Below are 13785 nucleotides of genomic sequence, written 5' to 3' on the forward strand. Positions count from 1 at the left end.
AGATATACGCCTATTATCGCTCTATTGTCCTGATATCGCAGTACATATAGGTTGAATGTGATATATAACATCGGATCATGCACTGAAAATACAAAAAAATGCAGAGAACATCAAATTAGCATGCAGCTTGCACTGTTGCAGTTAGACTTTAACAGATGCACATTTTTTCCGTCCTATTAGTGACGAAAAAGCACTATTCTTCTGCATTTTGTAAATTCGACTTTCTGCGTTATCCAGAGATTACTGATATAAATTACATTCATGCTATTACATGAATCACTAGAGGTTTAATTGCATAATTCATTTGGCTTGGTTTCGATTTGAGTAGTGAGATAGTTATAAAATAGGAAAATGCTTTTAATCACAAACAGATGGAGCAACAAATATAGGCTAAGTTAAAATACATGGAAAATGTCTTAAATATCGTCATGAAGAATGAATACAAACTCTTTGTTTTTGTTGTGGAATGGTCTTAAATTATTATCCGGACCAACAATCAAAACAGCAAAGTAACTGTAACTCGTTGATTTTTGACCATCTGAGCTTGTTTAGATATATATTATTTTCATTTTCCGCCATAGACTAATGTTTTGAGTGCAGTACATCCACCCGGGGGACTGTTTCATCCGTAACAACTGGATTGCCACTCTCTTTGAGCGATTGATATAGGCCTATACTGTACAGAATATTGACTTTCATGAATATGGTAATTAACAAAAGCTTGTCGTTCCCGGTCGAGTCCGGGATTAGGTGTGTTAAACAGAGGTTACACAACGAGTGGTTGTTGTATATGACATTTCTTTCGCTCTCGTTAGTTATTTTTCCAAAGTTACAAGAAACAAGAGTTATCCACGAGTTTGCGCAATCTGTTTCTACCACAACAGAAAAGCTATTCTGAGGAAGAATGGAAATGTTTTTGTGTCAAAGTGTGTTTTTTTCACAATATCAGGTGGAGTGTAAGGATATGATTTTAAGTGAAATGCCGCTTATTAATATGCAAAACTGACAATTTAGAAAGTATATCGAAATACTACAATAGCTAACAACACATAACACAGTTTATTCTTTTCAAAGCAAAAAAATGATAAAAATCAATATTTTCAAAAATATGACAAAAACAACTGCGAACTACTTCTTGTGCATTATCATTTCCAGGACCTTGTGAAGCAGCCTTCAAGTGTTAGCCAATTAAAACGCACTGAACCATGTGATTAAAAAATAGTCCCGGTCAAAGGTCACAGTGTCAACAAATCAAAACGCGTTTAGAGTTTATTCAACACGTGGTATAAACTGAATGTCATGGAACAGTTGCCATGATTATTTCATACCTTGGGAGTTAAATAACACCAACTTCTTGTGGTAGAAACAGACAAACAGCATGAGCTCGGTTAAAAATACCTAATTAGAATATATTCAGTGATTAAGATCAGTTTAACTTATAAGTTATATACAACGCATCCGTTCTACCTGACGCATGATCCCTAACAGTACATATATAATATGCTTTATTGTTCGCGCGTTATTTCCCGCACTGTAGTATGTACCCTAGTTTTCGTTATTTTCCGCACTGTAGTATGTACCCTAGTTTTCGTTATTTTCTGCACTGTAGTATGTACCCTAGTTTTCGTTATTTTCCGCACTGTAGTATGTACTCTAGTCTTCTTTATTTTCCGCACTGTAGTATGTACCCTAGTTTACGTTATTTTCCGCACTGTAGTATGTACCCTAGTTTACGTTATTTTCCGCACTGTAGTATGTACCTTAGTTTTCGTTAATTTCCGCACGGTAATGTGTACCCTAGTTTTTCAGCACGAGCAGGACGTTCTAACTGCCTCGAGGACCAACATATAACAGATCTAGAGTGTATCGCGTCCTGTGTGCGTTGGTGTAAACTGGCCAAGACTACTTATATGCGGTATACGGTAGCCTATCATATGTAGTCTTGTACATGTATACATTCACGCGCCGCTTGCCAAACACAACAAATTGAAAAGAAGGACGCACGAGCAAAGACTATGATACAAACACGTTTTCAGAACTGACCCGTAAGTGAGAATTTTCTCGGTCTTATATACCCTGTCAGAACAGGAAGTCTTGCTCAGAGCAGGGAGTCTCGTTCTAATTTGTTGTAATCATAATGCGCAGGGTGTTTGTAACACTAGGGTACACTCGAGCTCCGAATTGACATTGACAAGAAAGTATTAACAGTCGTACCACTACAGTTTATGAAGGCTGTCGTTGCCTTCTCGCTAGTACTACTTTGATTTGCGCCAATTGTGGTTGGCATCTTACTATAATAAATTGGTTTAAAAAACTAATAAGTTTGGGTTTAGTATTGTTTGACGTTCAATCACAGCTAATGTGATTTACGGACGGTCTCCCAAGTGTACGAGATGTATGCGTGTGTTTTTGCGAGGCAGTGGTTTGTTCATATTTGGTCTTCTTTTGATAGCAGAAACTGATGCTGACTTTATAGTGTTATCTCACTGAAGTATACTGTCGAAGACGTCAAGCAGGATTCCCCAACTGGTCACATTGTGACCTACTTGGGGCGTCAATTATCTACTATAGTAGGCTATTCCGTCCAATGTGATTACATGTGTGTATAAGCAACAACCAATTACTGCCATGCTTCCAAATTGTGACGCATGCTCAATGTCTAGTTGCTATACTCGGACCAAGTGTTTGAGTTATGTCGATTCGACATGCGCATTGTAACTTCTTGTTTTTCTACACATGCGCATTACGTGTTACCAGAGTGAGTTCGCTTCTACAATATATAGTCACGCTCGTATAGACCTAAAAACCGCTTAGCGTCAAGCACGAATACCAACTGCCATTTTCATAGACTCTGGTATGTTCTGACCAGGGGACAGAACCCAAATCCTTCCACACAGGGGCGAGCGCTCAATTAAAGCCAAAACATGAGTCAGTCTCCAGCGAGACATTAGGGAAAATAACGTTGCTAGAAAGACGTGAAATTGTGAAAAACATAATTTAGTCGCCTTTTGCCACTATGCAATGCAGCAGACACAATTCTTACGACCTACTTGCAAGACAGACCTGGTAGATGGAGATGTGACGTAGGTGCATATAGGTATTCGGTATTCCTGTGAACGATAGATGGCGTCAGAAAAAACTTCAGAATGGTAGTAATATATTCATGTCAGCAAGAGATAACGCTCTGATCTCCTATCTCAAAAGCAAGTTCAAGCTCCAGTTCTTTCACAATCAGCCATATGGTTCGTCGGTTTGACGTGCAAGGTATGCGATACTTCCCCAGCCGTATAGACAATATCAGTGTGCATTCTTCGAAGTTATTGATTTTTTGACATATTGTTATCGACTCACTTGTATAGTTGCCGTCATTTTTCGTTGTCAACTACTGATGTGTTTTGTATGTATTGATATTGTTTACTCTTTCAATTGTATTTTATTCTCTTTTTAAAAGGCTAAATTTCAGTTTTCTACAATTTAAGACAGCATAAAATAATAATTATACAACACCATACACACACATGTAGTTTGAAAAAGGATGTTCTTCATTTTTTTAAATTAAAGAGAGAAAATTAGATACTTCTTGATATGGAGTATACATATATTTAATCTAAAAGCATATTTATTTTCATGTACAGCGGACCCTGTTAATCTGCGTTTCTGACTAGCATAACTTTAAGCACGAAAACAATGACACTCGTTTTCTCAAAAGGAAAACAACTTAGTTTCAGTTTCAAGCTTAACTTACATATTATATTTGTATTGCATTACAGATAATAAGAAAGTGGCAATGTGTGAAACATTGCTTTTAAATTAAATAGTCTTTAATAGTCTTACATTAGTCTTTCAAGTCTACATTGTCCCAAGTGCAATTTAAGTGAAGTATTTCTAACTTTCCATTTTATCTTTAAGGATGGCCTCCCCTGCGTGCCAAATACATGCGTGTAATGAGTGCGTGTATTTTGAGAGGCTGCGTTATATTCATGTTGGTCTCCTTGGGATAGCGCGGAACTGATGCCGACTATATAGTGCTACCTCACTGAAGCTCACTGTCGAAGATATCCAGCAGGACACACCACCCGGACACATTATACTGACAACAAGCCAACAAATTATTCCATTCTCAAAATGCTGAGCGTTAAGCTGGAGTAATAACTACAATTTGTATAAACTGGTATGTAGGGGACAAAACACAAAGCCTGCCTCAAAGGGGCGAACAATCAACTAAAGCCCGAAAGTGAGGCAGTATCAGGGGAGACGATAGGAAAAATTATATTGCTTAGAAAGACGAAAAATAATAAAATACATAATTTAGTGGTCTTTTGCGATTGTGTAATGCAGTAGAAACAATTCTTACGCCCTACTTGCGGGACAGACCTGAAAAGTGGAAACGTGACGTAAGTGCACATAGGTATTCGGTATTCCTGGGAACGATAGTCAGTGTAGCGTCAGAAACTTCAAAGGGGTAGTCACATATACGTACATGTAAGCAAGAGATAGCGCTCTGATCTCCTTTAAAAAAAAATAGTTTAAGTTATTTCAAAATCAGCTATATGGTCCGTCGACTAAACGTGCAAGTATGTGATACGTCGCCTGTCATATATATTAGACAATATAAATGTGCATTCTTCGAAGTTAAGATTGATTTTTTGCCATATCGTTATCGACACAGTAATATTGTCGCCATCATTTTTCGTTGTCAGCTACTGACGACTTTCATCTGCATTTTTCACTCTTTCAAATTTGTTTTAATCTCAATTTTTAAAAGTCAGTGTTCTAACATTTAAGACATTTTTTACAAGATAATATTACAGTATCATCGTTTGAAATAGGATGTACATGACGCTGAGCCTTTTTGAAACTTTTATCATTTTTAAAATGAGAGAAATAGATACTTCTTGATATCTAGTATACAGATATCTACTCTAAAAGCATATTCATCTTAATGTACAGCGGGCCCTGTTAATCTGAATAACTTTTAGCACAAAGAAACTAACATCTGTTTTCAACAAGGGAAAAAAAATGAGCGTCAACTTCAAACCAAACTTAAATCTTAATTTCATATTTCTAATACAGTATAATTAATAAGATTATTGCTATGTATAAAAAAAATAGTTTAAAAGTAATAAGATTTTAATAGTCTTTCATTTATTCTTTCAAGGCTACTTTTGTTCCAAAAAAAAAAACAATGCTCCACTTACGTTGCCTTTTTTTTCATGTTTCTCTAGTAATCTTAAAAGTAAAACGCATCTCACGTGACGATAAACATTGTTATGTACCATGTTTCGTATTCTATGATTATGTTTGTCTGATGTAATCGTCATAAGAATATTGGGTACGTCACACCTGGACCATGCGATTTCCTTCGGGTCATTCAAGAGTTACTTACAATTTAGCTATGTTTGGACGTACCCCGATTTGTCCAGAGCTCTAGGGGATTAGGTCAAAACTGCTTAACTTTACACCTAATAGCGGGTCCAAATACACAAGTTTAACGTCACTTTAACAGAGACTGCAGTATGTTATCAGGTCCCTGTGATCAAGGTCATTATAACATGGACTGGAACATATTCTCATGTCCCTGTGATCAAGGTCATTATAACATGGACTGGAACATATTCTCAGGTCCCTGTGACCAAGGTCATTAGAACATGGACTTAATAGATTATCAGTTCCTGATGATCAAGTTCAATTTACCATGTACTGTGAGATATATTCTCAGGTCCCTATGATCAAGGTCATTATAACATGGACTGGAACATATTCTCATGTCCCTGTGATCAAGGTCATTATAACATGGACTGGAACATATTCTCAGGTCCCTGTGACCAAGGTCATTAGAACATGGACTTAATAGATTATCAGTTCCTGATGATCAAATTCAATTTACCATGTACTGTGAGATATATTCTCAGGTCCCTATGATCAAGGTTATTATAACATGGACTGGAACATATTCTCAGGTCCCTGTGATCAAGGTCATTATAACATGGACTAGAACATATCAGGTCCCTGTGATCAAGGTTATTATAACATGGACTGAAACATATCAGGTCCCTGTGATCAAGGTCATTATAACGTGGACTGGAACATATTCTCAGGTCCCTGTGACCAAGGTCATTAGAACATGGACTTAATAGATTATCAGTTCCTGATGATCAAGTTCAATTTACCATGTACTGTGAGATATATTCTCAGGTCCCTATGATCAAGGTTATTATAACATGGACTGAAACATATTCTCAGGTCCCTGTGATCAAGGTTATTATAACATGGACTAGAACATATCAGGTCCCTGTGATCAAGGTTATTATAACATGGACTGGAATATATCAGGTCCCTGTGATCAAGGTTATTATAACATGGACTGGAACATATCAGGTCCCTGTGATCAAGTTCAATTTATCATGGACTGTGAGATATGTTCTCAGGTTGCTATGATCCAAGCTATCTTAACAGATTGTAACGTATTTTAAGGCCCCTGTGATCAATGCCATTTTAACATAGACTTTGAATGTAACATATTATTCTTAGGTCCCTGTGATTATGACCATTTTCAGTGATAAATCCTTCGAGAGTATGTAACAAATACTGTGTCCTATTCTCAGGTCCCTGTGATCAAGTTGTTTTTTCATCGACACTGTCCTTTGAGAACGTGTAACATAAATTGTGACAATTCTCAGGTCCCTGTGATCAAGACTATTTTAATCGACACTGTCCTTCGAGAGTGTGTGACATAAATCGTGACATACTCTCAAGACCCTGTGATCAAGGTTATTTTAATCGACACTGGCCTTCGAGAGTGTGTGACATAAATTGTGACATACTCTCAAGTCCCTGTGATCAAGGTTATTTTAATCGACACTGGCCTTCGAGAGTGTGTGACATAAATCGTGACATACTCTCAAGTCCCTGTGATCAAGGTTATTTTAATCGACACTTTCCTTCGAGAGTGTGCGACATAAATTGTGACATACTCTCAAGTCCCTGTGATCAAGGTTATTTTAATCGACACTGGCCTTCGAGAGTGCTTGACATAAATCGTGACATACTCTCAAGTCCCTGTGATCAAGGTTGTTTTAATCGACACTGTCCTTCGAGAGTGCTTGACATAAATCGTGACATACTCTCAAGTCCCTGTGATCAAGGTTGTTTTAATCGACACTGTCCTTCGAAAGTGTGTGACATAAATCGTGACATACTCTCAAGTCCCTGTGATCAAGGCTATTTTAATCGACAATGTCCTTCGAGAGTGTGTAACATAAATTGTGACATACTCTCAAGTCCCTGTGATCAAGGTTATTTTAATCGACACTGTCCTTCGAGAGTGTGTAACATAAATTGTGACATACTCTCAAGTCCCTGTGATCAAGGCTATTTTAATCGACACTGTCCTTCGAGAGTGTGTGACATAAATCGTGACATACTCTCAAGTCCCTGTGATCAAGGCTATTTTAATCGACACTGTCCTTTGAGAGTGTGTGACATAAATCGTGACATACTCTCAAGTCCCTGTGATCAAGGCTATTTTAATCGACACTGTCCTTTGAGAGTGTGTAACATAAATTATGACATTCTCTCAAGTCCCTGTGATCAAGGCTATTTCAATCGACACTGTCCTTCGAAAGTGTGTGACATAAATCGTGACATACTCCCAAGTCTCTGTGATAAAGGCTATTTTAAGATACAGTAGGTCTTTAGTTTGAAATGTTAATTAAGCTTTTTACTTTTTTTGTGTGAAATCAACCAGTCCTGTATTTTGTAAAGAAATCGGCCAGACTATGACTGTATCAGATATGATGATGATTATCTTTTTCTGAGGGTGTACGTGCAAATTAAAAGAAAATGTTCCGCTCCTCAGATCTTCTAATGCGTCATTTGAATGTTTTAGAATATTTATTTTTTTACTTTAGAGTCTCTTGCATAATTTCTTTTCAGTGTAGAACATAAAATCATTATCTTAGAATAGTAAATTATGTGACTTGAAAGATATCATAGTTTTATCTAGTCTAAACATCGGCTACTTAATCATGAAAAGATAGGTATATATGTCATTAAAACAAGTTATAGTTTAAGTCTGAACACACAGTGAAGACCTATATTGTACAAGTATGCAGGCTGTAGTTTCTCTCCCAAATAAACACATATGAGTTTTAATGTATATTATAAAAAAAGTAATAAAATTGCTTTTGAATCATATAATCTAGTATTTTCAAACCTTTATTACATATCTATGGAAATAAAACAAGGACTGACAAAGGAGGTGTACTATTTACAGATTCTCGTGCGATAGCAGCCTAGATTAACATGCGCCATTGATGGCAATGTAACTTATCTCAGCGAGATATCTTGCGCTCTTCCTAATGGTTCGTGTTTGTTTATTGTGATGTTTATTTCATTTTCACACCTGACTGCAATTAAATCCAGGTAATTTATTCAGTTATAGAGATCAAAATATAAAATGTTGCACAACGTTTCTATATTTAAACTTGAATTTAATTTAATAATTGGAAAATGCAACGTGCCTGTATTAATGTTTTATGTTAGGATTTTCGTTACACAACCAAGGAATGTTTGTTCCTGAAATTTGTCTGATGAAGCCGACGGTGTACATACGTACATACGTACTAGCTAGTCATTGGTTGTGTAACGAAATTTTTTACATAAACCAAAGTGGCATGTCTAGTCTTATATTATAAAATAGCCAGAAATACGTATATATATCTGTAGGTATTTCTGGCTATTTTGTTAATAAAGACTAGGCAAGCCCTGTGCATAAAACATGCTTTCTAACCTGAAGAAAATGTTAAATGGGCATTCAGTCGTTGACACGAGTTTATGCTATAATAACAAAAGTAAACGGGAATCTTATATTTTTCTCAACTAGTAAAAGTTATAAACTTTACCGTTATATAACGCCTCAAAGCCAGAAGATAACACAAAGTTCTTAGAAATAAAATTTTTTTTTTGAAAATGTCACTTCGACCAGAAGTGCAAAAATCAATAGCCACCAACGTCTATCAATACGAGCATGCATAGACAAGTTCACGAACAGAAACGAAAATGGCGTACACCCCGAGTTAGCGATTAGCTAATTGGTCAATCGGCGAGAAAATGAGGACACGACAAGATAGCGAACGTCATCAAAAATCGTATAAATATCGGCAACTAGTTAGAAAGATGGATGAGAGGGAAGGAGGCCGCGGTGGCCGAGTAGAACGAGGCATTCGCATTGCTTCTAGTCGACAGGTTAAGTTCTGCTCGAAGTTACACTCGTACCGTGCTGACAAATCAGACAGTAAAGCTAAATATTACATCATGGAACCACAATAAATGATTTTACAAATATACTGTGTATTTGTCTTATCTTTAGCCATATCATTCATTTACATTCAAGCATACATTAGTTTGTAAACACGACACACGTGTTTGCACCCTGTGGTGTTCATATATATTTATGCGACTGTGGGCACGAGTAAGATAATGTTTGTGAGTAATATTTTAAATGTTGTTTTTTTATGTTCTTTACTCATTTACTAGCTATGCATGTTACAATAACGTAAGTAATTTGGGTAAAACGGACTATAAGTGGGGTTTATCATCACAACGAAAACGATTGAACTATATGCTGTGATCTGTGTACGGGTGTTTGTGGTGTCACGTGATATCTAAATGAAGCGAAGAAGGCGTGGCTGAATATTCCAATGCGGATGCAAAGCGGAAGAGTTTTGCGGATTTTCTGTACAAATATGATATCTATTCAATCACAGTTACTCATAAATATGAGTGTAAGCTTCTTTTATTTATAAATTTTATAAATTACTGTTCAATTCACATCTAGCGTTCCAACGAAGGAATGCCCGTTTAAGAAATATGTGTTTTATAATTGGTATATTGTTACATTCATCGTACGCTGTACATTATTTCCATATACGTGTGCATGGTTACAGTTTAAAGAATGGAATATAACACCCCAACTCGGACATATAACATAGCGAAAAAAAATCTTATATCAAAATATCCGCTTTGTCACTTTTGTCATTTTGCATCACTAGAATGACACAGTCCTGTGTTATAGTTTTAGCGGTGGTCAACGCCAACGTAATAAAATATCGGGGAAACTTTAAACTTAATACATGTTACCTCCAAATGTCCATACCTTATTTCATTGACTTTATTGGACAGCCTAGTGTCCAGCTTGATCACGAAATTACTTTCCTAAATATGGGAGAGTGACGCGATAATATCGAAAGCGAAGCAACATGTAACGTCATTGCTTTGGATGAAAATGTTTACGCCGGGGCCGGGCAAAATACCAGTACCCAGACTGTGAACTTAAGGGCTGCATTCGATTCGCAAACTCTAGCGACTCAGGATAACACTATTGTGCATGCGTTTTTTGTTTCACCCTAATTTCGAATCGAACACGCCGGGTCGAAACTCTAATAAACAATATGGCGGACAATGCAGTAGCGGTCCTAGTTATGAACATCATTGATGATTTACTGGACTTTAGCGACGAAATTATTGCTTATCAGCGAGGCTAGCTATGACAATGAGCTCAATAAATATATGTAGGCCTTCTCGCGAGTAAAATGTCAAATGCTTAATTCATTTACTTTACTGAAGTAAAAAAAACATTAATCAAACACAAAATCTAATCATTTATTCACTTTCGATGCTTCGAACATACCATCCATCAAGTTTGGAAAGCTTTCCCTGTAAACGAACAGAGAATTTAGAAATATCTGTATCTCAGAACTTCCCAATGTACACTTTGAGTCTGTAGTCCGCCATCTTGCTTCTTTTCACTCCTCGATGAGCGGGGAGTGTACTCTTGGTCCTTGACCTCAATCCAAGGTTCGCATTCGATGTGTTTGTTTCGCATTCGAGTCTACCCTCGGCACTCGAGTCACCGAATCGAACACAGCCAAGAGGTCCACACGGTAAAAAAAATCAGCGTCGAGAAAGCGGATGTCGTACACAATTATTCGGAATTCCTTGTGACCTTGGTAAAGGAATTGTAGTTAGTATGAGGCAGGGCCCTATGACTACAGGTGTCTAGGCGAACCAAAGAGCCAGGGTCCTATGACAACAGGTGTCAAGGTTGACACCAGGGGCCAGGGTCCTATATATGACTACAGGTGTTAAGGGGGACACCAGGAGCCAGGGTCCTATGACTACATGTATCTAGGCGAACCCTTAGAGCCAGGACCCTATGACTATAGTTGTTAAGGGGGGTATCAAGAGCTAGTTTAATATCACTGCAGACCTGTGTCAGTATGGATGTGGATAGGTTTACACAATTATATGTGGTGCCCGTCTTTGACTGGTATACTTTTGGTTTGTTTTGGTTTGTTTTTGTTTAACGTCCTATTAACATCCAGGGTCATTTAAGGACGTGTCAGGTTTTGGAGGTGGAGGAAAGCCGGAGTACCCGGAGAAAAACCATCGGCCTACGGTCAGTACCTGGCAACTGCCCCACGTAGGTTTCGAACTCGCAACCCAGAGGTGGAGGGCTAGTGATAAAGTGTCGGGACACCTTAACCACTCGGCCACCGCGGCCCCTGGTATACAGCAGGCACATTACTTTGGTACCAAGAAACAAAATGAAGATATATAAAACGCTGATGACATGTAGGCCATGATATTGACATGATATTGATCGCGTTGATAAAAAGGGAAAATTCATAAATTTTCATTTTCTGTGCCTTCACAATTTTCAAATTTCAAGGTCGACCTCGATTTCTTGGATGTTGACCTCTTTCATTCCAAGGTCAGATTATATCTCATACGACGCCCACGGAAAACGTGAATAAGACACGCGATGTTTTACCTTTCCCTAGAGCGGTTAATGCTATTCGTATATCAGATATATGTTACTTGGGCAGTTTTCTCTCATTTCAGTTGTGTACAGTACTCTACATACCTGTAGAAACTAACACTGACTGGCCTAGTTTTGAGACGAAATGTATAATACAATACCATTAGTCAAGGACAGTTTTTTTAAAGTGAAGAATATCTTCTAATGAGGACATGATGCATGTTTTGTTAATGTGTTATGACAGCAGCATTTCATGCATTCTAATAGCTGAATTAAAGCGGAAATTTCAGCGGTCCTATTATCTGAGAGGAAAAGTCTAACATTACAAAAGCACAGATGCACAGGTTAGATAATATGCTTCATGCGCTCATTTCGTGAATAACTTCTTATAATACATTTACTGATTTGAAACAAATATTGCGAATCATATTTCTAACGAACTTATTTTTTGATTATGTCAGCTGAATCAGCTACAAGAAGAACTAGCAAGGTCAAATAATTCGTTTTTTTTACTGTAGCAACCATTATGACGTCATAATATAATTTTATCGCCAAAAATACAGCAGGCGATAATGCCATGCTATTGAGACATTTGATTCAAGTCATGCTTCGTCCATCATGCCCTGATCAATGACATGACATTGGTACTTCAGCAGATGCTAGGAAGAATTTTGTCCGAAATCTCCTTTCCGGTGGATACAAACATGCCAAATATAACTTGAACCTGCCATAGCTAAAACAACCTTGAAAGCGGCATGCACAGCTTCGAAAGATGATGTGGAATAAACGGACCGTGTAACGTCATGCTTCACAGCTTTTTAGTCTGACGTTTCCGCCATTGCCCTTAATCCCAAATGTTTTGGGAAGGGAACTCATGAAGTGTTGGAAACTAGGAGGACTCAGAAATCTGTGCTGAATTCGCTGGGTAGTCATTCACCATTAAGCCTAAAGTCTTTTATCAGGGGCAGAATTGAACAACAACATCTCATACCAGCAATTTAAATCCTGGCAGTTTGCCGCATCTGAATAGGGAAGGGATGAATCCCTTTATTCAGATTGATTTCACGTTTTGTGTCAAACCTTCATATGGCGGAAAGTGGTTGGGTAATCCTATACCCCACCTTCATGCTTCTTGAGGGAAGGGCGGCAAGCTAACATCGACTATCGCTCCCATTTTGCATCAATTTGGGTGCGAAATAACAGTTCCTATTGAAAATTTTAGCAATTAGCATCTCAAGATACATATGACAGGGACGAAATGGAACAAGAATTCTCAGGACATCTGGATTTTTAAGTAACAGAGAAGGAATAGGTTACGCGAGGCCGAGGTGAAGGTCACTCTGGTACCCTCAGACTCTCTCACAGCAGAATCTTTGGATTCAGAAACTCCAGAAAAGCTGAGATGCTCCATCGCTTCAGGCAAGAGAGGGTTCAGTCTTTCTTTGTTATTCCCCAAAATCAGTTTCGGCCAGGACAAATCCAAACACCTAACAACAAGATTGTGGTAAAGAAAGGTTTCAAATTAAACTCCAATTAGTCAAACATTTCGTCGATTGCTTTTGAGGCATCTTCCAATTTGAAACATGTTTACTACCTCATTTCACACAGGAAAGTCACCAGAAATACCTTAGGCTTCTTAACACAGACTGCCATTGTCAAATTACAGGCATCCCATTTGTTATGTCCTTGGCTCTCTGTGTATTCTGGGTCTTAGTTCCAATTCTTGATAATTAGTTTCATTCGATGGGGATCGGAATAACGTTTTATCTGTACAATGGCCTACATTTGGTGCAGTGTCCGAAACAGCATACACGTAAAATTTGACATTCAGATAGTTTAGAAAACCTTACAGTTTAGAGACTACATCATCGTTGATTACAAACAGAAGAGTGAATGGTTAAAGTCAACTGGTAATTGGCGATAATTTCCTTATCCAGGCTAACAAGATAATCTTCTCTTGTTGC

Source organism: Pecten maximus, chromosome 7, assembly GCF_902652985.1.
Source record: "Pecten maximus chromosome 7, xPecMax1.1, whole genome shotgun sequence".
NCBI lineage: Eukaryota > Metazoa > Mollusca > Bivalvia > Pectinida > Pectinidae > Pecten > Pecten maximus.